The sequence below is a fragment of the Pinus tabuliformis genome, chromosome 4_2, assembly GCF_031772625.1.
Source record: "Pinus tabuliformis cultivar Carrire ecotype Pingquan chromosome 4_2, CPIR1, whole genome shotgun sequence".
Lineage (NCBI taxonomy): Eukaryota > Viridiplantae > Streptophyta > Pinopsida > Pinales > Pinaceae > Pinus > Pinus tabuliformis.
Genome location: NC_142304.1, coordinates 763,149,406 through 763,159,120, shown reverse-complemented (window position 1 = coordinate 763,159,120; position 9,715 = coordinate 763,149,406).

Below are 9,715 nucleotides of genomic sequence, written 5' to 3'. Positions count from 1 at the left end.
TCGACGTGATGCTGCATTGGCAATCGAGACTCATGCAAAACGAATGAAAGCTCATTATGATCGAAATGTAACCCCTCGAAATTTTTCGGAAGGAGACCTAGTACTATTATATGATCAAGCTAACGATAAATTAGGTGCTGGAAAATTCGTTCCTATGTGGCATGGGCCCTATATTGTCAAGCGAAAGCTAGCAAAAGGGGCCTATGAGTTGGTTGACTTTGACGGGGACTCTTTGGGTAAACCCAGAAATGGACTTTACCTAAAGAGGTATTATGCTTAAATGATGGGTGTGGAGATTTTAGTTAGGTTAGGTTTTTCTTTCTAGCTGGTGTGTTTGTTAGTTTAGACAGTGTGCTTAGCTTAGAAAGTGTGTTTTTCGTTGTTATTCTGCTTATCTTGGTTTTACGCATGATGATTGCAGATGTCGATGCCTCTCCAAACATACATTGGATTTTTTGATGGTGCTTGTCGTAGTACACGGAATATCTCTTCCGCAGCTTGGGTTATCTATTCGCCCTCTGACAAGTTAGTTTCTATGCATGGGGTGAGCCTCGGTCAAACAACAAACAACATTGTAGAATACAGTGTAGTGATTGAGTTATTGTCTGAATCTATTTCATTTGGGATTCGAAGTTTGATAGTGAGGTTAGATTCTGAACTTGTTGTATTACAGCTTAATAGAGTGTATGCCATTAGAAATCCAGTGTTATTAAGGTTATTTTTGAGAGTGCGTCTCTTGGAACGTGAATTTGATTACATTTAATATCAGCATATTCCAAGGTCTTTAAATACATTAGCAGATGCAATTGCTTCTCGAATGTTAGACAGACATTTGCGATAATCATACATGTAAATTTAAAAACATTTAATCACGCATGTTTAACAAGATAAGCCGGTAATAATGATATATATAGATAGGAGTGCATCAAAAATACATTGTCTTCGATCATAGGTTGCAAAACACCTTATGATTGGCAAAAATGATAAGTACAAAAAACCAAAATGTCACATGTGTCTACAAAAACGACCATCCAATCACTGGTGATGATCTCTATACGACACCACTGCACGGGCTACCCTACACAAGAACCTTCTAAAAGGTCCTGGGACTCCGACTACATAGCGCTGAAGCCTGATAGGAATATCATCTATAGTAGTCTCTGGTATATCTGCCGTCAGACGCTCTAGGTCTTGTTCCAACTCAGCTAAGGTCTCTGTAGCCTCGTCCTGTGGGACCAGTGCCGGTGCAACTGGTTGTCTCCTCTCAAAAGGCCGGAGATTGGTTGGACGCCGTGGGCCTACATCTGCATTTTGAAAATTGTCACTGTCAGTTTTGAGACGATATAAAAACAACAAAATAGATAATTTAAAAACTTGTGAAAAATGAAGTACCTGTGTCATCCCACTGCTCTCCCTGTGGAAGAATCATGTCCGGATCTCCACGAAAATCAACTCCGGCATAAGGAAAATCCTGTATCGAAAAGACCTGGTCCTCTAACCAGTGAAAGTACTCCGGTCTAAATCGGACAACCTCCGTGCCCTCGTCAGGATGACGGGCCATCACCGCAACCCATCGCATCAACTTAGGCTCTCGGGGAAGCCCAACCTCAACAGTGAGCTGCTGTGGGATCAACATCGGAACCCTCTCTAGGGAAAAACTCACAACTAAAGGCCCATAACCAAAAGTCTTTAGTTGCCCGTTTTTCGCCCTAGTCAGTTGGCCCTTTAAATTGGCCAACACAGCATCACACCAGTTGAAAATGGTGCCTCGATAGCAGTCAATCGCCATCCGCATTTGGGACCCGGTGGCAATGTGCAAAGCGGCAGCCCCGCAAAGTCTGGTAACTGTAAAGGCAATTACCATAAGTTTAGGTCGGGATATCTTTTTAATCTCTATCCCCCTCTCCTGGTTTTGATCATTGCACCACTCTAGACGGAGACTAGCGATGGACTGGCCACCCGGCCTAGTCCCGGACAGAGTCAATTGTTCGCCTCTCTTGGGCAAACCAGTGAGAAAGTAAATGTCGGAGGGCTCTATCTCGAGCTGGTGCCCTCCAATATAAAAGCACTGATCCTGAATGTTCCACCTTTCAACCAGCCACCTTAGAAAGCGCACCTGGGCCCTCATGCCAGGTATGGCCCAGTATTTGTAAAGACCACATGCCTTCAAAGCATCAATGGAAGGTTGGTGATTAATCGCGGCCAAATCAACATCTGTTCTCTCTCACGCCAATCAAGCATGGTGGGCAATCTACACACCATAAAACATCTGTTAGAGTCCATAAAATTAAATATTTTTGGTTCATTTTGGAGAAATGGGGGTTTGAAAATCCTCTCCGCGGTGTACGCAGCCCACCTTTAGAGACAGAGCATGTGCGCGCAGGTTCTCTTAAGGCAAGCTGCGTATGCCCGGCTTTTTCCCAACTGAGAAAATGTCGGGGTACGCAGGTCACCAGTGGAGCACCTGCGTACCCCGAAAAGTGGACCTTGAAACCCCAAGGCCTCCAAAAAATGAAACTAAAGCTTAAAAACAAATTCTAAACGGATGGAAATGCAAGGGAGGATGTTGTAGAATACTTGATGAGACGGCGTTCGATTTCGACAGTCGGATTCTCCGCAATGACCATGGGAAGTTTCTTGCCAAAAGCCCTTTTTCTCTCGTCAACAGTAAAATGGTAAAAGCCCTTTTTATATGTTTTTTGAGTAAATGAATGTTAAATTTGTTTATTTTCCATCGTGACAAGGTATTTTTCAAAGTATTTTTATCTATCTTTAAACGGGTAAGAGTAATGTGTTGGTTTTTGTGCAGGATAAAGGATTTTCAGGGAAAATTGTCATTTTTCACAAACAAAAACATCAGAGTCATCTTTTAAGCCCTTTTCTGACTCCTAAAACATGAAAAGATTGCCGAGCGTTTCTTTTACACTCGTTAAAATGGAATTAAAAGACGGTCCTCTTATAGCCCTTTTCTGACCGTAAAAACAGGAAAAGATTGCCGGATTTTTGTCGTTTCAAATTCGATACTGGAAATAAAACGACGTGTCCTTGATCGCTTTTTACTTTTCAGGTCAAAGACACTAACTATGAAAGTACTCCTTGGTCGTAAAAAACCAAGCGGTTCTCTCAAGTGTTATTTTATACTTTTTCGGGCTTGGGAGACACAAATTTACGAAAACGTTCAACCCTGGAGTCTTCTTAAGTTTTTCAGACTCTCTAAAATTGAAAAACGCCGAGTTTCTCCTATACTGGACTCGTTAAAATTTCACAGTAAAGGACCTGTTCGATTACAAACAGGAACGGACCACTCCTTCTTAGGGTTCGAATCTAAACTAAGTTGGACTCATCCGAAGGATGGGCTTATAATCAAGCATATGTTATCCTCCTCAAGCTTGTAAAAAATAAAGAGGTACTTGCCCGAAATGGTGGGGGAAAAGAGAGAAAAGTGAGCCTATTTGTTATCCTTTGTCTCAGAAGAAATCTTATCACCACTCTTGAACACGACACTTTTCATTCACCTGGGTTGGGAAATCCTTTACCTCACAGTTGATTGAACCACATTGAAAGTCTTCAGCCGGGTATTAACTTTGGGTCAAATGTCACCAAGCCATCTGTCGTGTCGTTATGTGTTCAAGAGGTCGCTACAAATAAACCATTCATCTGCAAAATACCTGTCATCCATCTTGACCATCCCTGAGTCAGTCCTTACAGCTACATTTCTTCAACTTGATTTATGATTTCGTGTTGTGGGCTTGCCTACGACGGATCGCTTTCTATCGACATCAACACATTATCTAGAAAGATGATCTAGAAATCGTCAGTACCTTGAAATCCGCATGCATCAATGGCAGATTTCTCGCCCTCGACGACAGTTTACATCATTGACTTTCGATCGAAGGATTCCGTGACATGTTTGACATCAGCACATTCATTCACATCTCATGGATTGTACTGGGTACTTTGAGAACCATTGACATCACTTGTGGTCTCTCTCACACTTGTTAACAGTTTACATCATTGACTGGTAATCAAGTGGTTTCTACCATGCTCAACATCAACTCATTTATTCGCATGGATAGAGTCGTACTATTTCGGGAAGTAGAAATGAAGACCTTGGATCTAGTTTCCACCATCCAGGCTGCAAGGAGTTTTGTATTCATTGTATAGTAGACTAACTATAAACATATGGCTGCGTCCATACTGTGTCTACATGAGTCTATGATTAAGATGTATTGTGAAATCATTCCTGTATCAGAGCAGTAGTTAGTTTGTTAGTTAAAGTTTTTGATCTGAGTATGGGAATGCCTACCTCAGCGATGATATGATCTCATACATGTATTTTGTGTTGAATACTTGCAGGTTCCAACCGGGCTCTCCACAAGATAATCCTTGAAATGATAAAGTACTTCACCCTTCCTAGATGATATGAAACCCTAATCTACTATAGGCTTCGCACTTTAGGGGGCAATCTGTTACACTAAAATTTGTCACCATGACTATCTGCAGTTAGTATGGCTCCATCAACTGTCATACTATCCTCCTTGGCAAGTCTTATACCTCTGCTCCTCATGTCAAAATCCAAAAAAGAGAGAAAGTCCTTAAAAAGTCAATTAACTCTGGTTACGCAGTTTCTCTTAGCCTTACCTGCGTGTACGCACCCCAAGTTCACAATACCTGTGTACTTGTACACTCTGTATATAAAGGGGTGGGTGCGTACTCCTGTAAAGGTCAAAAGGCGCAAGTTTCACTTTAAAAAAGTTACTTGTGGTCATTTCTAGAGCATTCTAGAAGATGGTTTGACGTGGATTGAGCGCCTCCAGATGGTTCATGCATCCCAATGAAAGAGGAACTTATCCCATGAAGAGGGGAGCTATCCCATTAAAAGAGGGGCTTATCCCATTCATGGTGGACCTGATTAACTTCTTCCCAAGCACTATAAATATAGGCATTGGGCCAGAGGGAGGGGAGGTTGAAAGCTGAAGATTCCTAAGGGTAGATGCTGCTGAAATTAGGACTCCCTTATAGAGCTTGAGAGGAGAGATTCCCATCCTTTCTTAGCTTCATTTGGAAGTGGGTGAGCTGATCAAAGTAAAGGAGAACTCTTGCTAGACCCTGGGAGGGACCTGCACAACACCAAGGCTCAGGTTGTAATGGTTTCTTTTGTTTCCACTTAATACAATTAAGCTCATTTTTCTCAACAAGTTGTTATACATGATTTGTTTCATATACTCCTTGGTCTGTATGATGAATATGTTTTATTTTATGAGTTATTCAGGTGCTATGTAATCGTTTGCTTGTTAGTGAATGCAGGTTTCGAAGAGAAGGAGGAGCTCATCCGGATCGGAGATACTGGACTACTACAAAGCGTTGGACTAAAGGTATGTTATAAACACCTAATTACTTGTATTCTAAATGCATATTTAGGGAAAGATAGTGTTTAATTGTCTTGTTTGTCACTAGAAAGCCTTAGCTTCTAGGGAGGTCGGTTTTGTCCGTAAAATTGACTCTTTCCGCATGACAGTGGGGTTAATTAATATCAAGGGAGTTAAATATGTACGGGAAAAGGGTTTTTGTTTGGGATTTAATAAATAAATTAGTAATTAGTAAAATGAGCGGAAAGGGGCTCACTACCCTAAGCTTAGGATTTTTCATGTCTTTAATGCTTTTCCGATAATAACATAAAAACTTAGGATATAGTGTTTTTGTGGGTTTTTGATATGAAAATGATTTATGTGGGGGAATGAACACTTTTCCTAGGTAAAAATATTTTAACCCTAGAAAAAGAGAATTATTTAGGGAAAATGAATGAACCGAAGGGGGGAATGAATTTTTATGAGGGGGTTTTAGTACTTATTGCCTATAAGTCATTGAGCCGAGGGTCCGGTCCCTCCAAAAGTCAGAGAAATGCTCTGAGCCTTTTCGACTTAGGGTTTTTTAAGTACTTTGAACTTTATTGTTGGAAATTAGTTAAGTACAAGGTGAAATGAATGAGGAAAGTTAATTAATTGAATTTAATATCCATCTGCATGCTTGAGTGCCCATTTACATTTGGAACTTTTATGATGAAAAAGATGATAAACATTCTTTTGTCTAATCAATCATCATACTTCTGCAACCCTTCTTCTACTTACCCACCTACTTATCCTACCATGTTCACTTCTCTTTATTAGGGTGCATTTGAGCTAGCAAACCCTTATCAAACGTTTTTCTTTCTCTTTACAATAGCAAACTAACTAAAACTAACCTTATTACATCCAAGGGCTCATATTAAACAATTAAGCTCCTTTTATTTACTCTACCTGTCTACTTATCTGCCAATATTAAATAGTTTGGTCAAATTTTTATTCTTTATCTATAGACATGAAATTGAAACATGAAATAACCAAGTTTAAACATTTTGACTGTCATGGATTGTGGCAAAGATTACAAACTATACACAATCATTTATTTTGCAAAACAAGTAAATAGTAGTGGCATTTTGACTTGCTCACTTTCATGGTATTTTCCTTTTCTTGTGGTTCATAATTTTCATCTTTTTTTACATTTTGATTGTTTTTTGTCCTTTCTTTTTTCTTTTAGGACATACCCTCATTATATTTTTTAATTTTTTGAATATGGAAAACATTTGCAGAAAGAAAATTTATGTACATATTACAGGTTTAATCTCATCCATTCAAAAATTATGACTCCTACTGGTATAGGAACCTAACAGTGGCTCCTTTTGGGGATGGCATTTCCTGGTGAAATGTCAAGAACTTTGTAGACCAATGGCCTTCTGAATTGTAATGATGTTATCCTGCAATTTTCCCTTTTCATGTTTCTGCATTATTACTATTTATGATAGTAAAACTCTTGAAGCTTAGGGCATTCTCTTCGGGCATCAACTTCAAAATCACCATCCAATCCACTCTAGACTTTTGAAAGTAAGATGTGTACAAATGATCAATGAAATCATTAACTAGGTTCAATGTAGTGTTTGAGCATTCGACCATTAATTGGTCCTCCTTCTGCTTCTGTGCCATCCATTTCTCTGACGAAGAAAGCATTATTACCTTTGAAAGCATAAATGATATATGGGCCTTTCCATAGGAAATCAAATTTCCCATGTTTTCCTTTATCCTCTCTCCTTGAATCCCATTTTAGAACTTTGTCACGTAGGTAAAAAAAAATTGCCTTAGTCCTTTTATCAAAAGTTTTCTTGATCATTTCCTGCACAACTTGAGATCTGATGTAAACTTCTTCCCTGGTTTGTTGTAAATGAATTATTTGGTTAATCCTTCTTTGAATGTCATTTGGTTCGACTTGCAACTCTTGGAGCAGCTTCATCATTGGTGTTCCCAAGGAAGATGGGAAAACAACTTCAATTCCATAAACTAATTGATAAGGACTAGTACCAATGGATTTGTTTATGGTTAGCCTGTCTGCCCATAAGGCATTTACTAGCTTTTTGTTCCATGTTTTCTTATTATCCTCTAACAATTTTTTGATGATATCTACCAGAATTTATTTTGAGGACTCAGCTAGTCCATTTACTTGAGGGTAATAAGCTTTGGAGTGGCCCAGCGTTATATGATACTTATTACAGATATCAATCATTCTTTTGGCTTTGAAAGCTGCTGCATTGTCAGTGATGATTTTGGTTGGGCATCCAATCTTGATAGGATGTTGGCCTCAAGAAAGGTTATTATAATAGTGCCAGTGGCTTGTATTGATGGTATGGCTTCTATTCATTTGGTAAAACAATCTGTAGCAGTGAGGATCCATCTGTGCTGGGCAAAGGAAGGTGGTTGGATTTCACCAATGAAGTCAAGACCCCATTGTTGAAAAGGTTCTTCAACAGAGATTGGTTTTAGGGGTAGGGGTAAAAGCTTTTTCTTCCCTTCAAAAATCTAACATTTATCACATGAGGTTACAAATTTCTTTACATCAAAAAACAAAGTAGGCCAATAAAACCCAGCTCTAAGAATCTTGTTAGCAGTGGTTTTCCAATAGAGATTTCCTTGACATTCACTTGCATGAAACTCTTGTAACACTTTGTCAGATTCTTCTTTCAATAAACAATTAAGGAGGATACCTTCATGATTGCTCCAAAACAAAGTATTGTCAATTATGCAAAATTTCAAAGATTTCATTTTTAAAAACTTGCTTTTGGTCCTAGATAATTTACGAGGAGCTTGTAGATTTTTTAAAACATATATGATGCCAGCATACCACGGTGATTCAATAAAGGCCTGGCTAATAGGTGGAGTTGCCAGTTCCTCTCCATTATCCATCTCTGCAATAAAATTTATATCTAAGGCCTGACAGTTCGATTCAGCCATTAACTTGGCTAAACCTTGGCCTTTGATTAAGTTTGTTGGTTTGATTTCTAGGTCATATTTTAATATAGTGGCTATCCATTTCCCTCTCTTTCCATCTGGAACATCCTGAGTTAGGATATCCTTGACTACTGAATTAGGGACATAGGCTATTATATGAGAATATAAAATGTAAACTCTAAAATCTTTGATAGCTTTGACCAAAGCAAAGGCTTGCTTTTCCATTATATTGTACTTTAAAGGGGAATCTCTCAGGGCTTTGCTAAAGAAGGCAATAGGTTGTTCATAACCCTGATCATTTTTCTGCAGTAAAACTGCAGCGATTGTTTGTTCTGAGGCAAAGGAAAATAAGATGAAGTCTGTGTCAAACTTTGGACTGACCAAAACTGGTGTTCTAGTTAAGGCTAGCTTAATGTCTTCAAAGGATTTCTTAGCCTCCATGGTCCATTTTAAGGTCGAATATTTTTTCAGCATATTATTTAATGATCTAATTAATTTTGCTAAGTTAGAAATAAATCTCCTAAGAAAGTTGATTTTTCCTAAAACGGCTTGTAATTCCCTAATGCTCCTAGGATGTTGTATCTGTAAGATGGCTTCAATTATTGCAGGATCTATTCAGATACCATATTTAGAGATTATATGGCCTAATAAATTTCCCTCTTCTAACCCAAATAAAGATTTCTTGGGATTTAGAGAAATTCCATACTTCCTACATTTGATGAAAACCTGCCTTAGATGATCTAAATGTTGTTTATCTGATTTTGAGAATACAGTGATGTCATCTAAGTATATTACTAGGAAGTCATGAATTTCCTTAACAAAATCTATGTCCATGGCTCTTTGGAACGTGGCTCATGCATTCTTTAACCCAAAAGGCATCTTCACATACATGAATGTGCCCCAAGGAGTAGTGAACGCAGTTTTGGCCTAGTCATCTAGGTGAACTAAAATATGATTATAACCAGAAAACCCATCCAATAATGAGATCCTGGTTGACCATACTACCCTCTGTAATATATGATCCATTTTAGGGAGAGAGTAATTGTCTTTGAGTGAAACTTTATTAAGATTCCTGAGATCAACACAAAGTTTGATTTCACCAGTTTTCTTCCTTGTTGGCACTAAATTTGAAACCAAATAAAAAAATATGATTGGTGCTATTATCTTGGCTTCATACATCCTTTTAATTTCCTTTTCAATAGAAGGTAATAGGATGGGATTAATCCTCCTAAGCTTCTATGTGAAAGGTTTCTGGTTTTCTTTTGTGGGGATAGTGTGTTGTATGATGCTAGTGTCATAGGAATTGAGGTCCTCATAACTCCAAGCAGAGACATCTTGGAATTCCTTTAATAGTTCAAGGTATTTCAATTTTTTAGTAGGAGGTAAGGACTTTGAAAGTT